This window comes from Amblyomma maculatum, chromosome 1 (assembly GCF_055883805.1).
Source record: "Amblyomma maculatum isolate TAMU_Amacu chromosome 1, ASM5588380v1, whole genome shotgun sequence".
Lineage (NCBI taxonomy): Eukaryota > Metazoa > Arthropoda > Arachnida > Ixodida > Ixodidae > Amblyomma > Amblyomma maculatum.
Window position 1 is genome coordinate 462,582,778 of NC_139344.1, and position 18,809 is coordinate 462,601,586.

Below are 18,809 nucleotides of genomic sequence, written 5' to 3' on the forward strand. Positions count from 1 at the left end.
CACTGTTGCGGCAAGCTCGCTCGCTGCAATCAGTGCGGCAAGTGTTGCGAATTTGTCGTTTACTTTCTTGATGCGGCTGGGGTCACTCATATTTTGATATACCGCTTAGCATTCATTACGCCAACAAAACGATCCTACGAGGGCGGAACGGGGCTACATACTGCACTTCGGGCACTTACTGTCGAAGGTAGTATTCGTTGGACGGCACACGTACTACAGACAATGCTACATCACTTGTTGCTCCTGTAAGTTGCTTTAGTGTGCGACGTGCACGTAGTTGAAACTGCATGGCCACCCCGTGCACTAAAATTTTGCACCCGAGCTCGGCGCACCTTCCGTACCCTTCCGTAAACAACGGCCGTCACCGACGCTGAGCTTCGTAATGGTAGTCGAGATCAGCAGGCTGGTTACGTATGGCATGTAAGACGTCGTTGTGGATTTGAAAGCTGCTTTTGCTCAGAGCGCCATCATTTTCATAACATATCGAAGGCCTATAAACGTTTTAGAACTTTCCATCACAATTGTCATCACTTGCAAAAGGAATTAGTTTTGGTCGTGTAGCAGCGCATAGAAAAAATTATATTAAATTGAAAAAATGCCATTCGGTGGGAATGACATTAAATATTTCACGCTTCAAGGAAATTTGAAATTTGGATAGGTAAGCGAAGTGGATTTAAGGTCGATATCGAGATAAAGGAAAAAACAAAAAAGCGGGAATTTTTAGCACTCATTGGTTGCCTTATGTATACCGGCCATTTGCATCGGGGTTTGTGAGTGCATAAATGGTTAAATATTCCAGGGAATTGATCCTTCTTACGGCAATAATTTGCCGCGTTCAAGGTCGCCCTCCCTCGTTCTTTACTCATTGACCATTATGCCAAATATCCCTCGTATTTTTTTTAATTGTATTTGTAGGACTATAGTCCTAGCTGCCCCTGTCCGATGATGTCGAGGACACCTGATACGAGCCGCTCACTGATGCCTGGCTTCGTGGTGTTGGCTGCCTCCGGCCGCATCGAGAGCTTCGCTCAACGTTTCTCTCCACCCCCCTTTTTTTCCCCACCCTCCCCCTTCTGCTTTTTTTCTCTCTCTCTTTATTTCTTTGTTACCCAGTCTCCGTCTCGTTCTTGCACCATTGCAAGGTCCACTGTTGATGTTTTGCTTTATTTCCATTTTTTTTAATGCGGCATACTATGCGGTCTCGCCCTCACTCTCGGGTGAGCTGCAGGGACGAAGCCACACCTCCTCGTGTTTTCTCCAAGCCGATGATCAGAAGATTGGGATATTGTAAAGTTGTCCTGATGAAGGCAATACTATTCCCGAAACTGTCAGCAAAATTAACTGTGAAAACGAACAGTCTCGAGTCTGTCGGAACACTCTACTTATATATATATATATATATATATATATATATATATATATATATATATATATACTTGCGAAAAAGACGTTCTTGCTCTTACGAAAAATCCATATCTGCTTCAGATATGGAACATATGCTGCCAGATACAAATATATAAGGCAGCACATAAGGCCTTATCTGGGCCAAGCAAATCGAAAATCAGGCCAAATAAGTTCATATATGTGCAAAATGTTGCCCTTATATGGATCATATATGGTGTCGTCATGAGCTTATATAGACAGGGCCATATATGCCTGGCGTCAACAGGACTTTTAATTACTTATTTATCCAGGTTGCCCCTAAAGGCCCTCCAAAGGAGGGTATTACATAAGGTTTTTTTTTACATCGTGTTTTTTACAACTGTAAAAAACAAGATGCAATTAGCAACAATTACAATAAGAACTATTAAATATAACATCAAAAGAGGAAAGAAAAATAACACCAAAATATTCTATACATTTCCGTCACAGCCAAGTAGCTGTTGGAAATTTTTTATGTTAGTTTCTGCAGCGATGTGCGATGGCAAATTATTCCATTCAATGATAGTGCGAGGTATGAATGAATTGGCATAAGATGATAAATAACACTGCGCGTTTAACAATGCATGGTCAAGTCGTGGAAAAATGACATCAGGTGACTGAAACAAATCACTGCGCAATAGTGGTTGGTGATAAAGCTTATGGAAAAGTGTTAACCGAGCGTGTTTATGGCGACATAAGTCTTCCAGTTCAGCCGGTTGTTTTTAATGCTGTGACGGTAGTGAAAGGTGAGTAGTCTGAAAAAAATAAAACGCACAGCACGGTTCTGCAAGGATTCGATGTTGCTGATAACATAGGCTTGATCAGGGTCCCAAATAGCCGCGGCATATTCAATTTTAGGGCGTATTAGAGTGATATAGGCAAGTTTTTTAACATGGATAGGAGCGTGTTTGAGAGCACGTTTGAGAAGACCAAATGAACGGTTAGCAGAAGCTAGGGTAAGGTCGATGTGGTGATGCCATGTTAGATCAAACTGAAGGTCCACGCCAAGGTATTTGTAAGTGTTTGTTAGTTCAACAGCATTGTCATTGAACATGTAAGCGGTAGAAATGCTAGCTGTACGAGTGAAATATATCTGTTTAATTTTAGAAACGTTTAAAGTCATTAACCAGGATGAACACCATGAACTTACTGCATTTCGGTCAGATTGTAGGAATTCGCGGTCACTGTCATTAATAATGTTATGGTAAATTACGCAGTCATCTGCGAAAAGACGAACTCTAGATATTACACAGGCAGCTAAATCATTAACATATATTAGAAAAAAGCAAAGGACCAAGCACGCTTCCTTGGGGTACACCAGACGTCACATAAGTCGAAGAAGAGTTAGAATTACTAACTCTGGTATACTCAGATCTAGAATAAAGAAAGTCCTTAATCCAGGCGAGCACGTTAGGGTGGATATTAGGCTGTGGTACATTTAGTAAACGTCTGTGATAAGGGACCCGATCGAATGCCTTTGAAAAATCCAGAAAAACTGCGTCGACATGAACGCCTGCGTTAAGTGATGATTGTAAGTCATCAACAAAGCCAGCTAGTTGAGTGTCACATGAAAACCTCTTGCGAAAACCATGCTGATATTTGAAAATAATGTTATGATCTTCGAGGTAGGTAATGACTTGGCTATGAATGATATGCTATAAAAAGTTTGCAAAAGTTGCTGGTTAACGAGGTGGGTCGATAGCTAGTTGGGGAGGAACGTTCACCTGATTTGATTATAGGTATTACCTTTGCTACATGCCAGTCATTAGGAATCCGTCCGTTCGAAACGACTGCGAGAATAAACAGGACAAGATAGCGGAGATGCTTCTGGATGTATTTTTAGTATCTTATTGTTAAAGCCAAGGTGATCCGAGGTACTTGTAATTTTGAGATTGTTTAATAAAGCTTAAACACCTGCTTCGTTAATAACTATGTTAGGCATGCAATGACATAAAATGTATTTAAGATAGAAGATGAGCTTGTCTTCGTCGGTAAACCCTAATGAGAAGGTAATGTTAAGAACCTGAGCACAATCGGATTGATTGATTATGACGCCGTTATGGTCGGAAAGTAAAATGTCAGGATGAAAGCTAGGATTTCTGGTGCGCCAAAATTTACGAGGGTTGTTGGTTAACAGAAAAGACAAGTAATGATTGAAAAACTGACGTCGAGTGGATTTTAATAATAACTGGAAATCTCTGTCGCATTCTTATAGTTTTGTCCCGTGCCTAAACTACCATTTTTTTTGGCCTGCCGGTAAAGTCGCTTTTTTTTTGTTATTCATACGCCGCAGCTTGTGATTAAACCATGGTGTATTGCTGCTGCATCTAATGGACGTATGGGGCACAAAGTTGTCGATAAGGTTAGTAAGGGTAGTTTTGAATAAATCCCAATTTTGCTCAACAGTGCGCAATAAATATTTATTTTTGAACTGGACAGCGAAATAATCTAATTGAGTGGTAATTCTTTCATAATTAGCTCTGTTGTAACACCTTATTTGTTTAACAGTAGTTTCCTTTTCGTGAAAGGAACCGGTAATGCGTCCTGTTATTACGACGTGATCTGAAATGCCGTCTAAATGAATTATGTCTGAACAAGTATCAGGATTATTTGTTAGTAATAAATCAAGAATGTTAGCGATGCTCGATGTGCGACGTGCGGGATTGGTAATAAGTTGCGCCAGTGAAAAATCAAGACATGGATTGAAGGAACATATGAGCTTCGGTTTCATTCGCTGTGACGGATTGTGTAAACCAGCTTATGCTAGGGAAGTTGAAGTCTCCAAATATGAGCAGTGTAGAGTTAGGGAAACGCGTACACATTTCACACAGGATTCGATTAAATTCAACAGAAAAGCAGTCACATTAGGAGGACGGTAGATAGCACCAATGATTACATCAATTGAAAAGCCCTTTAAAGAAACCTATACACATTCAAGAAACGAACTAACCATCAAAGGTACAGCCAATAAATCGTCTTTTACCGCCACGAGTACACCACCACCTCTACAATTTTCTCTGTCATTTTGAAAGATACTAAAAGTGTTTCGGTGACAAAAATGGAGTTATCGGGAACTAAGTCAGTGAGCCATGTTTCAGTTAGTGCTATTACTGATGCGGAGCATGAGTCGATCAGCGAAGATATTTCAAAAACCCTTGATACAACACTTGTGATGTTAGTGTAAAGAAAAGCTATGGCTTTATTGGTGTTACATGATGATCTGTGTGAAGAGTGGGAAGCTGGTGCTTTATCGGGGGTAAAAGAAAAATGTCACTTTTCCGTGGATTGGCGAAAAACGCAGACTACGCGGGCAGCCTGAGTGTCCCACATATAGACGTCATTATTGATGTGCAGCTTATTAAAAGCAAGACGACGCGGTCACCTTCCTTTTTTACAGATTTCGCGTACTGCAAGCGATTACGCCGCTTTTGTCGGACGGCCTCAGAGTAGTCACGAGTGTGTGTGTGTGTGTGTGTGTGTGTGTGTGTGTGTGTGTGTGTGTGTGTGTGTGTGTGTGTGTGTGTGTGTGTGTGTGTGTGTGTGTGTGTGTGTGTGTGTGTGTGTGTGTGTGTGTGTGTGTGTGTGTGTGTGTGTGTGTGTGTGTGTGTGTGTGTGTGTGTGTGTGTGTGTGTGTGTGTGTGTGTGTGTGTGTGTGTGTGTGTGTGTGTGTGTGTGTGTGTGTGTGTGTGTGTGTGTGTGTGTGTGTGTGAAATTTTGTTCGGAGGAAGCTTGAGGTAGCTGGGGCAACCTCACGCAAACAATAGGTGGGCTCCTCATTACAGAAGTCCATTGGCGACCGTTGCGGCTCGGGCTCGGTGGACCAGGGCCTTCTGGCTTGCCAGATCGGAGCAGCCGAGCAGGGCTGCCTTCCAGTCCTCCCGGGTGGGGTTGGGTTTGGGGGCGAGGTTCGGGGTTGACTGGCATGCCCACACCATGTGGAAGATCTCCGAAGACTTCTCCGCACAGTGCGGGCACTTTCCTGTACAAGCAGGACCAGTACCTGCCGGGCACAGCAGCGTTTTGGTGTAAAGGCGTAGGAGTGCGCATTCCTCCACTTTTGTAAGGCCCTTACAAGGCTTAGGATAAATGACATGGCCGAAATGAAATAATTCAGTAATTTCTCGAAAAGTGAGAGCCAGATTGGGTTCGAGATCCGTATAATAAGGGTCTGAAGGCGTTGCCCGGAGAGTGAGCGCGCGGGCGGCGGCGTCTGCCGTTTTATTGCCTTCTAGGCCCATGTGAGCTGGAGCCCATACAATCGTTCGAGACGCGGGGGCCCCGAGGTAGTCACTGTTTTGAAGCATGCGGTGCGCAAAAAGAGGAATATACCCCTGTTTAATATTTCTGCAGGCCCCTCTCGAGTCGGTGATGATGACTAGTGAGTCGTTGTCTGCGGCGGCTAACGCGATGGCAACTTCTTCCGCATGTGTTATGTCTTTAGCTCGGAACGTTAGGCCATTCACCGTGATTTTTTGATGGACGACTGCGGCTGTGTACCACCCCCCATGGTGAGGGTCGGAGACGTCCACGTAGAATATTCCGTGTTTGTTTCCATAGTGACGGGCCAGTGCCTCCGCCCGCGCAAGGCGCCTGCCACTGCGGTCGTCACGTGTCATGTTGGTCGGAAGAGGGCGTACGTGCAGGGCGTATCTCCAGATTTCAGGAATACGTACGCGCTCTTACGTAAATGTTGGGTGCTGCATGTGTAGTCAGGCTAATAGGCGGCGTCCCGACGGCTTTTCTGAAAGTCTTGTGTATTGATTGGTCAAGTGCGCCTCTCGGAGCTCCGCAAATGTGTTTATCATCCCCTGGCCCATAAGAAGCTGGTTGGATGTGTTGATCGGGAGATCGAGGGCACGCTTGTACATCTTTCTGAGAATCACTTCGAGGGCGTTCATATCAAACCTGCGCAGGTGGAGGCAAGGAGTCGAGTAGAGTACTCGACTGGTCACGATTGCATGCGCCAGCCGCAAAGCGTCTGTGCACCGTAACCCCCCGCGTTTGTTGGAAACCCGGCGCACCATCCGGCCCACCTGGTCTCCCACCTTGCGCAGTGTTGCTAGTGTTGTATCAGCCCGTCGATGTTTGTGGATAAGAAGACCAAGTACTCTAATCTCATCGTGTTCGGGTATCGGACCACTGGCCACGGATAGTTCCATTTTTGTGGTGCACTTGGCGACGGGCGAATGTGCACAAATTCGGATTTGGACGGTGAGCATTGAAGGCCGCAGCGGCGGGTGTAAGCGTCTACGATCCGCGCCGCTTGCTGCAAGTTGGCCTCAATGTCTCCAACCGATCCGTGTTTGGCCCATGTGGTTATGTCGTCGGCGTACAGCGCGTGCTGGATGCCTTCGACCATCGCCAACTCAGCCGGGAGTTTCATCATGGCCAGATTGAAAAGTAGTGGCGAGAGGACCGCGCCCTGTGGGGTTCCTCTCGTTCCCAGTTTATATGGGCCGTACGTGGTCTTCGTCTTGTATTCGGATGAAAGATTGCCGATATGAGAGAAATTTCTTGTACTGAAATGCGTTATGTCCACAGTTCGTCTGGGAGAGATGTTGCAGTATGATTTCGTGTGTGACATTGAAGAAAGCCCCCTTCAAGTCAAGGGCGAGTACTGCCTTATCGTTGAAGGGACATTCGACAGGGTTGAGAATTTCTCGGTCGAGTTGAAGCAGAACATCCTGAGTGGACCTTTGCGGGCGGAAACCGAACATGGTGTCTGCGAATGTATGTTCATTTTCCAGAAACCCAGACAGCGTGTCCCGCACCATGGTCTCCATCAGCTTTCCCGCACAAGACATGAGGGAGATGGGGCGGAGGTTGTCTGTGTTTATGGCTTTGCCGGCTTTCGGAATGAAAGTTACCAGGGCGGTCTTTCATTCAATTGGTAGAAGTGCCTCACCAAGCCAGATCGAGTTGATGAAAGCGAGGAGGGTTTCGTAGGCGGGGTCGGAAAGATTGGCGAGCAGTTTCGCAGTTATCTTGTCCCGGCCCGGTGCCGTTCCTCGTTTCATTTTAGCCAGGGCCGCTTTCAGGTCGTGCAACTGGAATGGTTGATTCAGATCCGCGTTCTCTGAACCTGCATACGAGTGCTCGGTTCCTCCGGGGTCCTTCTTAGGGCAAAGATACTGGTCGCGCAGTTTGCATGCTAATTTTGATGTATTTCCATCGAAGCTATGAATAGCTCGTTGGAGATGTTTTTGTGTGTCGGCGCGGGTTTGAGTCGGGTCAATTAGGGCACGGAAAAGGCGCCACGTGCTCCGGCTCGACATTTGTCTGGCCGCCGTGTTGCAGCCGTCTACCCAGTTCGAGTCAGCGAGTTGGGCCGCATACTCTGCCGCTCGCTAAGTGAGCTCGGCGATACGAATTTTGAGCTTTCTGTTATGTTTTTGGCGGCGCCATCTGCGGACGAGGCTGTGCCGATCTTCCCAAAGGGGCAGAAGGTGGTTGTCTACCTCTGGAGTGGCATCCGAGAGCTGAATTTGTGTCTCCACCGAACGAAGATATGTAACCAATCCTTGTGCCCACGCGTGGTATCCTTGTTCGTGGATAGAGGCCGAATTGATGTAGCTTTGCCGGAACTTATTCCAGTCGGGGAGCCGAGGTTGCGCGTGGAGTCTTGCCAATGGTTTAGTTCTTACGGTGGTATTGATAAGGCAGTGGTCACTACCAAGGGTTTCCTAGGTGTTGATCCATTCTGCGTGTACAATGTTTTTGGTAAAGGTGAGATCCGGGCTTGTATCCCGGGTCACTGAATTACCCATCCGCGTTGGATATGCAGAGTCAGTGTGAAGAGTCAGGCCCAGCGTGGACGCGAGTTCCGCTAGCTTGCGTCCCTGCTTCTCTTCACGCCCAGTCGAAAAAACTACAGAACATGTACCAAAAATACGAGAATATATCCTGTAGTTCTGTCGTAACCATCAGATTTTTCTTTAGTTGTGCAGTTTTTCTGTAGTATATTTATGTTGTCTGTAGTTCTGTAGCACTTTTCTGTTGTAACTACAGAAATTTCTGATGTTACTACAGAATGTTCTGTTGTCACAACAGGTTTCCTGTCAAAAACCGCACAGAAATTCTGTCGTAACATCAGAAAATTTTCTGTTGTTTTTTCCGACTGGGCGCGCACGTACCCCATAGTGTACTGTTGGCGTTGAAATCACCCACAATCACCAGGGAGTCCCTGCCCGCAGCCTTTAGAGCGTGGCTAAAGAGTGCTGCGAACGTTACATTTTTCAGTCTGGGGGAACATTATCATCATCATCATCACCAGCCTGATTATACCCACTGCAGGGCGAAGGCCTCTCCCATATTTCTCCCCTTATCCCGGTTCTGTGCTAGCTGCATCCACTTGACCCCTGCGAACTTCTTAATCTCATCCGCCCACCTAACTTTCTGCCGCCCCCTGCTACGCTTTCCTTCCCTTGGAATCCAGTTTGTTACCCTCAGCGACCATCGGTTATCCTCTCTTCGCACTACATGTCCTGCCCATGTCCATTTCTTCTTCTTAATTTCCACTAGAATGTCAGTAACTTGAGTTATTTCTCTGACCCACTCTGCACGCTTTCTATCTCTTAATGTTACCCCTACCATTTTTCGTTCCATAGCCCTCTGGGTTGTCCTCAACTTAAGTAGAACTCTCTTGGTTAGCCTCCACGTTTCAGCCCCATAGGTGAGTACAGGCAAGATGCAACTGTTGTATACTTTCCTCTTGAGCGATACCGGTAAGCTGCTAGTCATAATCTGCGAGTGCTTGCCAAATGCGCTCCATCTGGGGGAACAGTACATGTTAAGTACGTGGAGTGGTGCATCTTGTTTCTTGAGCGGAAGAAGTGTCACCATCACGTAGTAATATTCCGTGTGAAGTTCTAAGTCAACTAGAGTAGGCGTATCATTTTTATGCACGCAGACGCAGGAAGAGGGGTCCTGCTGAAAGGTGATGTAATTTGTGAGGGTGACGCCACTCCCTGGCTCCTGGAGGGCAACCACCGCGGGAAGAGAGTCGAAAGTTGAAAGGTAAAGTCGGAGATCCGCCCTCTTTGCGCGGGAACGGAAGCCCCGACAGTTCCATCGGACAATTTGGACGGGGGTGACCGAATTGGTTCTTGGGGAGCGCCTGATCTTAGGGCTGCTCGCCATGGTAATTTAGGCTGAGGAGAAGTTGTAGTGACGCTGCTCCGGAGCCAACACTCGCGGGAAGGGGGGTATCCTCCATACAGGAGAGTGAGCAGTTGTCATCGTCTACCTCAGGGGTGCATCTAGACGTTTTGTTAGGACGGCCGGGTAAGGGACCGCCGAGCCTGCGCGAGGAGTGCAAGGAATACGCAATTTGTTTGGCAATCACCGCGGGGATTGTCTCCTGCTATTTGGAGATGGCGTTGACCATCATTTAAATGTAACTTTCTATGGCAATAAATCGTGCCTCTGTGGCCCCGAAGCGGGCCTCGAATGCTGCCTCCAAGCTTGTTACCGCCTTCGGCACCACGAGCTCACTCTCCTTTACCTCAGCCGCGGGAGGCGAGGGCGGAGAAGACTGGGTAATTTTGGATTCCAATTCGTTAATTTTCTTAAGCAGCATCTCGTTTTGGGCCCTGAGTGCTGCTATTTGATCTTGCTCGGCGCTACGCGCCCTTGAGAAGGGAGTGGAAAGGGGGAGAGAGAGAAGCAGGCCCACCCGAACCGCTCACCTGATGTCCGTTTTTGACTGCGTTGACTCAGGCCCTGGTATCACCGCGCCTGAGTGGTGGCGACACCTTCGATGGTCGTTTTTCAACACCTCCTGTAGGTGGGTTCTCGATGTTGGAGATTTCCTGGCGAGGCTGACCGCCGGGAGGCCCAACATGGCGGCGTTTTTTCTTGGGCGCCATTTTTTTTGTTTTTTATCTTGGCTGTGCGGAATTTTGCCGCACAGTCGCGAGAGTTGGTGACATGGGAGCCACTGCACACAGAACACCGCGGAACACAGTTGTGAGGAGCCCACACCCCCTCCACTAGCGGAGCTTGGAATCCGCAGAGTCCACAGGTGTTCGACTGCAGCTTTGGACATGCATCCGCGCGATGCCCAACGGCCCCACACTGGCCGCACGCAGGGATAGTTTTGTCATAGTTTGCACAGAGACGACCATGTTGTCATAGTGCACGTAACGGGGCTTCTCTTTACCCGCGAAAGTGATGCGTGTCTTGTTGGATGTTCCGAATTTTCGGATTTCCAGGATGATGCCGGCGCGCCAGCACACTCTGTCTTGGAGAGTTTCTGTGCTATCCGAGTTACGGACCACGATCCCGCCGTGGCATATGTTGCCGCCGTCTTGTCTCAGGTAACCCTGAAGCGGTATCAACCCCATCTCGGTGTTTACTGCGAAGTCTCCGATGAGCTGGTTGGCCACCTCGATTTCCGGGGTATGCACAATGATGATGTTTTGTTCTCGTGAGGGTAGAACGGAGACGGCGCGGGCCCGTTTCAGCCCGAGGTACGCCGAAATGGCGGTGGCGTAGTCGGTTTCCGTGAACGCCTCGTGAAGAGAAACACTTTCTATGGGCTTTATGACTATAACGTAGTTTCGAGGAGTCGGCTTGGGCATTGGACGCGGCTTCCACTTCGAGAACGCCTTGTCCTTGTTTCTCGTGGCGCGAGCCGCGGGAGCGTTCATGTTTCCGACCGGCGTAATGGGAGCCGGAGCGGCGCCGAACGCCGCGATCTGGGCTTTGTCTTGGGAGCGGCGTGCAGCTGCTTGAAGTAAAGCTTGACTCCGAATTTTAATCATAACCGTCGAATTTGTGTCTGCGGTGGTGGGTATCGAGGTTCACAACATTGCCTCAGGGTCGTAGCCACGTATTTGATCCACGGAAGTCGCCATTTTTGTCCTCGGAGGGCCGATTCCGCCAGGCCAGGCGTCGGCGACGCCGTTAGGCTTAACGACGGCGCCAACGTGGGCGGTTGAAAAATGGCCGTAGATTTGAGCAAAATCTGCCTACCTGGACGACTTTTGTATCCAGTTGTTGCGCTTGCTTTTCCGGATCGATCGATGCCAGTTTTGCGAGAGATGTTGTAATCTGTGTCCTTCAGCTTGGAACCGTTACTCAGCACCAATTCTACGTCTTTATCATTAAAGAAGTTAGCTGTGATAGGTCGCGTCTTTTGTGTCGAAAAACGACCCAAACAATGTGCTCTCACGATCGAAGCTGGCACCACATCAAGCTTAATCGAACAAAATTCATCTATAATTTGCTCCGAAGTAGCCCACGTTTCATCGTCTGTATCTTTGATGCCGTAAAAAAGAACATTTGACCGCCTAGATCGGTTTTCCAAGTCATCAGTTTTGTCTTGCATTACTGATATTTCTAGGTTAGGGGCTAACAAGGACTGTGCAGACGGCGCCAATTTGATTTTGGATTCCAATTCAACCACACGCTTTGTTAGTGCATCCAAGTCATTCTTCAGGCTGATGTGAGTGTTAAGGACCTTATTCAAAGATTCCAAGATGGTAGTATGGCTAGTTTCCATACGTTGAACCGCAAGAGCGACGTTGTCCAACTTTTCCTCTTGTGCTTTATTCATGGACCCAGGGTTGGGTCCGTCTCCACCTATAAGTAGAAGGCACCAAAGGTACATCAATGCAGCTCGAGCACTTTTGAAACAATTGGGTGGCCACGACACCTCGAAAAGACAAACATCATTGCTACGGTAACAGTATGTTTTCTACTGACTAACCTGGAAGAACATCAGCGGCGAGCGTGACATCGTAACTGCGGTGCCGTGGCCCTGTGCATCCGAGAAATGTGCGCATTTTTCAGCTGTTTTGTCAGCTAACGCCGTTCCACGTTGCCGGACTTCAAACGCCGTAGCGTCCAGAACTGCCGGCGGCAGTAAAGGAGGCGATGATGCGGCACACTTGACAGACGGTTCGGTCGCACAATTCCTTGAGACATCAGGACACCAAAATGGTTGTGGCGTGACCAGTCGTAGTGGTGCCGGCGTGACAGATGACAGCTGGCCCAAGAACAAAAGCAGCAGCACCTGCAGAACGATGAAACGGGTGCGTAAGTCTTTCATGCTTTCCTTCATCGTGCCTCCGTGCCCACTGACAAGTGAACGCTTGATGTCTGGCTTTATCCATTCCAGGTGTGATGACATTGATGTTGCGGCTGCCCAGAGGTAGATCTCCAGAGGGCGTATGGCCACGAAGCCAGTCGACAGGAATGGCGGTTCCTGGGCAGACGCAGCCTCGCGGAATTCAGCCACAGCTGAAGCATCCTCCTGCCGGTGGCCATCTGCCGTCATCCCAGCCGCAATAACAGCGATGAACTGCAGAACGAAGAAACGGGTGCGTAAATCTTTGATGCTTTCCTTCATCGTGCCTCCGTGCCCAGCCGTGTACAGCCTCATCGGGGCCTTAATTATGTAGGCGCTATAGTGACTGTATATTAGCAATATATGACCTTCGTCTACCTTTTGCAAATCTTCAATATTGGCCGAGCTTCAATTTTTCTACAATCAGCATGGCCTGCATGCTTAGTTTTGACATAATTGTGTCCAATTTAGAAAATAGCTACGACTCTTAATATTTCAATTATTCTGAGATTTCGCTGCACTATAATACATTATGCCATGTCTTCCTTAATCCAGGAGTGTGCTGGGTTATGGCTACATGCTCCTCTTTCCGCCCACTAACTCGCCTTTTCATTTAAAATGCAGCGGCAGTCCGGTGCACAAAGCATGGTCGGTTAAGTTGAGCGATTGAAAATATCAAGAAAATGATGGCAGTTAAGTATACGATCCCCTCCGAGCTATCTAGAGGGTGACTCACCCTCAGAGACAGCTGGCAGTTGTTGCGTCGCGGGTCTTGCTAACTAGACAGTGACTCACCCTCTCCAGCGTTCCCCTCTTGCCTCAGACAGCGGCGGTTGCTGTCGCGGGCTTGCATTTCATCTATCCTCGCAGCTGCCACGCTCGACCATGGAGGCCGCGAACTCTCCGTTTTGTGTGTGTTTGCTTCTTTCCCCTCCCCCTTTCAACTCCGTGCACGGCAGCACTTTTTGGCGTCTCGATCATTCCTTTTCGGTGGCAGACATCGGACGGAGTTCGGTGTGGCTGGCGGGCGTGCTGCATGTTGTGTATGCTGGTGTGTGTGTGTGTATGTGCCAGCGCCTGTTCGCTATTAGCTGTGTGTATGTAACAAAAATGCGACAGCAAACCTTCACGAGCTTCACTCTGACCGCCCGCACAGAGGAAATTACTGTCACCGCCGCTCGATGGAAGCGCACTGGGTGCGGCCTGCTGCGTCGCGCCGTCGTCATTGGGCCAGCGCGTCCTTGGGGAGTTTACAGTTGCGCCCGCTATTTTTGCTGAGGGCGCCACTGTTCGGGGACACGTCACCGCCGGGGTCGCCGGCTCTGAGCGCGCGGTTTGCTTCCTTTCTGAGCGCGTTCGCCTCGCGTCTGCGGTAAACGCAAACTTTTTTTTTGTGCGCGCGTGTGCAAGCACATTAACGTTGAGACTGGATGCGTTTGTTTTCTAAGGCGAAAGCCGTTCTATGCCCATGGAAAGAAAATCTATGCGCAGAAGCTCTGCCTGTTATCTGTGCGTCGCATCTGTGCACTGGTGTGCCAGTCGCAAAAGCGGACGTGCAAGGAGGGAGATTAAGAATGAAAATGATTGATGGTGATAGGTAATCAATAAAAGTTATAGACATTGATAGAGATAATGACTAATGCTAATAACTAATAATGGTAAATAGTCACTAAAATGATTTGTAATGACCAGTATATCAAACTAAGCCATGTAATGACCGAAATTGATTAGAAATGAGTAAAAGTACTTAGCAATGAGTGGTAATGACTATAATAGCTAGGTATGACTCATCATTACGATTAATGACAACGAAATGATCAATATGTGAAACGACATGTAATGACCACTGTTGATTCTAAATGAGTAACCTGCTTAGTTATGAGTGATAAGGGCTACAATGACTACGCAGGCAAACTCATCATGACTGAGAAACGACCAATATATCAAACGACGACTTGAAATGACGAACTGTGGCAAACGATGAGAGGCAAATGATAGGAGAAGGGTAGGCCTTCGCCGTCCTGCGCTTAAGAAACTTCTAAGAGACCCTCTAATTTTATCTGCTGAGCTCCCTTCAGGCAGACAGCGGCGAGGAGTGGAAATGCACTCGCTTCCTCTGAAATGAAAGCGGAGTTGCGGTTAAAAAGTCCAGATGCTGAAGCATAATGCCCTATCAGCTGCCATTGAATTTGCTACGAGGGACAGCAGATTGGACTTGTTGGTGATTAATTATAGGTTAACCGTGCAAACAACGCGACGGGAACACAGGAGAAGAAGACGGCATAACCACGCTAGTTGTGTCGTCCTCTTTTCCTGTGTTCCCGTCACGTTGTTTAACCTATTTAGTTACCAGGGAGCTGGCCAGTGAACTATGATTTTTAACGATGTGTTGGGAAGCAGATGAACACGATGAGATAGCACCAGAAGCTTTTCTCGCGGGTTATGTTGCGAGGACATATCAGAAAAAGCTCCGAAGGTATTTTTTTATATATAAGCATGCAATTTGTTCTAAATTTTGCCGCGCTAGTCTGAGTGGCCTTGCAAGTAAGGGAGCCTGTGCATACAACATTTGTTTATACTATTGAGACTGTTTAAGCCGATGCGATAAAACGAAAAGCCACGTTCCACAGAAAATCCGGCGCCCGCTCTGTCGGCGGGCAGTCGGAAAAAAAACCTCTGTGGTAAGAGGCACTTTAGTTGGTGATATGGCCAGGTACCTTTGGCGCAATGAGAACATATGACATGTTCAATGTGGCAGGACCTGCCAAAGCAGAGAGAGTCAATAAGATGTAAGGGTGAAATGGGAATTAATGAAAGCGGGAGGACCCTTAGATCCCAAGTCAGGCACACTATACTCCTATAGGGCACGTTCGTACGGCTTCGGTAAAGAGGGGCGTTATATAGCTATGTGTAGGGTGCTATTTCACATAATGCGGTGGCTTAAGGCTGCATTCTAATGATATGAGACAGAGGCAGCAATTACGGGATACGGCGAATAAGCAGGTAGCAAAGTGCGGGCACTCTAACGAGGCTCCTCAAGGAGACTTAGGAACCCTAAGATTTGTTTATCACTACCAGGTTGTTGCTTAATTTATGCGATATTTGGTAATGATATTAAGGCGACATGTCAGTCGAGCAAGAGCCTGTTGCAGGAAATATAGTCAACTGGACCAGATACAGGTTAATGAAAACCAAGGACAATGGAGGCTTGATATACCCCGCAAAGGAAGTAATCAAGCTTTGTCAGCTTACGCACACCTTCATTAACAGGATGATGAAGTCTGAAGAGGTCCGGCGAAGTAGCAAGCTGTGTAAACTTTTGGTTTCATCATTGTTTTCTCACTGTGTACAGTACCTGCAGCTAATCTATAAAAACAATGATCGTACCCATGCTAAGGTGCTATGCAAGATATCTTTAAGTTGATGCCCCCACTGATAGCGAGCTGGGCTGGAAATGTCAACTCAACAGTGGAGCGATGCGTATGGCTATGGCATAAACCTCTCTCAAGAAAGGTTTTCCGTCTGCGATTGATAATTTTTTTGCGTGACCAATAAATAAGCGTACTTGGCTGCTTGCGGAATCTCGGCTGCAGTTGCGCTCTGACGCGTGAACATTCTTGTGATCACAGCTAATAATTTCACAACAGCAACATTCGATGCGCGTTCTTCCATTGAAAATTACGAACCAGAAAAATTGTATGGGTTTGCGAGCAGCCAATAAAAATATTAATAAAAGCTTTCGGCGCATATATGTAGCACCTTGAGGCAGACCGGCTCTATCAAGCGCGATTACTTTGTCCGGTCATGCAAAATGCGGGAAGCCATGATGGATAGCGTTCTGGCGTACAAAGTTTAAGGTCTCCAACTGAGTCGAAGATCCCAGGTTATCATCATCATCATCATCATCATCAGCCTGATTATACCCACTGCAGGGCGAAGGCCTCTCCCATATTTCTCCACTTAACCCGGTTCTGAGCTAGCTGCATCAACTTGACCCCTGCGAACTTCTTAATCTCATCCGCCCACCTAACTTTCTGCCGCCCCCTGCTACGCTTTCCTTCCCTTGGAATCCAGTTATCATCTAGATTTAACCTAATAAACATCTTCATATTGGCACCGTAAAATTTGTCACAATGAGATAGAAAGGTTGGTTACATGTCGCATTTTCACAGAGGTTGCTCATAGTAGGACTTTTTTTTTTTTATTGGATAGCGCTGGCGGCTTAGAACAGGATGACATCAATTTGTGTATAAAAGCTGTATGCAGGAATGAGTAAATGGCATGAAAATGACACACGGAATCCGCGAGACAGTTAAGTGGTTATGCATTAGGCTACCATGGCAGCTGAACAGCTTCGAATTGTTCACAGCCGGGTCACATTTTAATGTGACGAACAACTGGATCCGATGCAACATCACGGTAATGCGAGCTCTCCTTTCGAGTGGTCTTCAACCACCGTGACCAAGTTTTTCCGGGTACACTCCAGTGTACATCCTTGCTGAGCAAGCGCTAAGTGCTGACATGGTCACACTAGACTAGACAGCATATACTAATTCTTGTTGCCAAATTGTGTGAAGCGGAGCTCTTATATCCTTAAAATAAAGCGCTTCTACCACGCCTACGCCTCCCTCAAAGCGCAGCCAGGCGCAGCTCTCCGCGCGCGGCTGTCCCTGAACGATGGCGCCGCGGCGGTGGCGACTGGACGTAGGCGCCTCCCGCCGGTTTCGGGCGATGTAGCAGGCCGCACCTAGTGCGCTTCCATCGAGCGGCCGTTTTACTGTCTCCCACTGCGGGTGGAAGCTGCCTCCCCAGCCTTGGTAGCGAACCTGATGGTTAATTGAGCTTTTCGGGCCTTCTGCCCTGGTTGGCCGCGGCCAAATCTTCACCTTTGTGTAGAAACTGCCAGCGGATCGCACCCTCATCGGGTCGCCTCATCTTCCCGCCAGATCACCAAAGCCGTGAACATGAGACTTCTTGTCGGGAACTAGCACTTGCCAGCCTCAGGATATTGTTCACTTTATAATTTTGATAGAAAATTAATTTTCCAATCAGTAAATTGGATGGTAATTGCCACTGTGTGATATTTTTCCGTACATTTCGTTGCTAATTTGTATTTCGCTCCAGCAATTTTGACAAATTTCAGTGGGTGAATAGGGTCCTTCGTTATTATTATTTTCACCATACCTAAGTGGCCTCATGCTTGATTTTGTTTAGGGGCAGAGCTGTCGCTATCATGACAAATGCCATCGGACGTTTTTTTTCTTTGCTTTCTCTCTTAATTTCAAAAGCAAACGCGAGTTAGGTGCGCTCGCTCATTTTGCACTGCAGTCTCTGCTTAAGATAACACCGGTACTTCCTGACAGCCTATATGTACTTAGCTAAGGTTTCGGTATTAGCAGCAGTCCCAGCAGTGTGTGGTTTATCGCCCTACGGTTTAGCGGTACCTTTTCCGGGTATCGACAAACCTTTAAATCCGATTTCAATAGTCTAGTTCGATTTCAATAGCCGTTCTCTATTTATTTTCTTTAGCTTCGTAAGTAAACCAGCTCAAACTAAAAGAATTTTCTGGTTAAAGCTATGTGTGTAACAGAGTAGATTAAAAATGCAATATTTAATTTAATATGTTATTGTCTTTCACTTTAGCTTCTCGTGTAGACAGGTATAAGCCCATTATTCTGTTCAGATACCTCATTAGTATGTTATATTATCGTGCATAAATGAGTAGGATCTCAATGTTTACTAACGCATGAGCACGTCTTTGACCCTCAGTATATATATACAGAAAAAAAGGCAGCGGTGGCGTAGCGGTAGAACATCCGCCTCGCATACAAGAGAAATTCTCCACCGGATTAAAAAAAAATCCGCGTGTCGATGGAATTGCATAAACAGGTTTGGGGTGCGACCTGATGCCGGTGAACACCTCCACCAACGCACTCCCTCACCAGAACAGGAGTTGGCCACCCTGGTGCAGTAATTGGCCACAACCTCCTATGATAAGCTCTATAAAACTCCGGCCCTCAGTCACCAGCGGCTGCGGAACAACTGACCACGCCGACGGTCAGACCTGTGACGCAGCAGGGGATGCTAAGCATAGCTGGCTCCGCTGGACAGGCCGCCATTGGAAACTGGCCCTGGCAAAGTTTAACGCTAGAACCCTAGCTAATCAAGTTAGTTTAGCAGTGCTGTTAAAGGAACTAGAGGGTATGAAATGGGATATCATAGGGCTTAGTGAGGTTAGGAGGCCGAATGAGGCATATACTGTACTGAAGGATGGCCATGTACTGTGTTATCGAGGTTTACCAGAGAGGCCACAACT

At 47.5% G+C, this 18,809-nt stretch overlaps 1 pseudogene; it reads right to left on the reverse strand.

Annotated features, from left to right (window-relative positions):
* Positions 1-5,198: 5,198 nt before the first annotated feature.
* Positions 5,199-12,808, reverse strand: LOC146209802 (uncharacterized; annotated as a pseudogene).
* Positions 12,809-18,809: the final 6,001 nt, after the last annotated feature.